Here is a 911-nt window from a genome sequence, read left to right as displayed (position 1 = left end):
GTTTTATGCTGATCATCAAAGCTTGAATTGCAACAGAAGTAGAAATGACGTATCTAATTCCTATGGCCATCTCCCGTTTGATCTGGTAGCTCGGTTGGTACAACATGCGTTTCGATTCTCACCCAGACCCGAGTTTTTCGTTGTCCTTGTGTGGTCGATAGCTTTTGATTTTGCTTCTCATTGGTCGAGAGGTGCCCCTAGGGGTCTTCAATATCCCATGGCACTCAAGAAGCAACTGATAACCACTGCCCGGTTGATAGACTTTTCAGAGAAGGCAGCCCAAATTCGGATTCGAACTGGGTGTCTCCTAACTACGTGAGAGACTAAAGGGGAAATATTTACTTGATGTAATCGCCGATTAGTGAAGGGCATTCGACACGTTCCATTGGCGAGTTTAAGCACGGGACGTTTTTGAGCCGCGGACGGCAACCAGAGGTGAGCTGTTTTCCCTGTTAACTTGTCTTGTCACTACCACCTTTATATTTCTAAGTATTTTTCCTCCATTATAGATTATTAGGTAAAAGATCTGGGAGACAGTCCTGACCTGCCATGCGAAATGTTCCATTTCCGGTTACCGTCCGCGGCTCAAAAACGTAGCGTGCGTAAACTCGCTAATATAATAGACCTACCAGTGCTTGCTCGCAGCGGCCTTGTCTTCCTGTTACGTAACTGGGTTGAATAATGTTTTGTTGACTACAAATTATGGTCTTGACTCTGAAGATGACTTCCGCTCAGGTTGTCGAAACGTCAGTCAATTTCATCTCAAACAGTCCTTCTCAGGACTACACTCACCCGGACGATCGTACTTTACTTAATGATATGACTCCTGGGTTCAAACCATTTACAAATTATGGTCGATTGGCACATTGGCCACCCAGCTACGTAACTGGGATTTATGACGAATCTGTCTG

The sequence above is a fragment of the Montipora foliosa genome, chromosome 3, assembly GCF_036669935.1.
Source record: "Montipora foliosa isolate CH-2021 chromosome 3, ASM3666993v2, whole genome shotgun sequence".
NCBI classification, from domain to species: Eukaryota; Metazoa; Cnidaria; class Anthozoa; order Scleractinia; family Acroporidae; genus Montipora; species Montipora foliosa.
The sequence above is the reverse complement of the archived record's forward strand: the minus strand, read 5'-3'. Positions refer to the sequence as shown.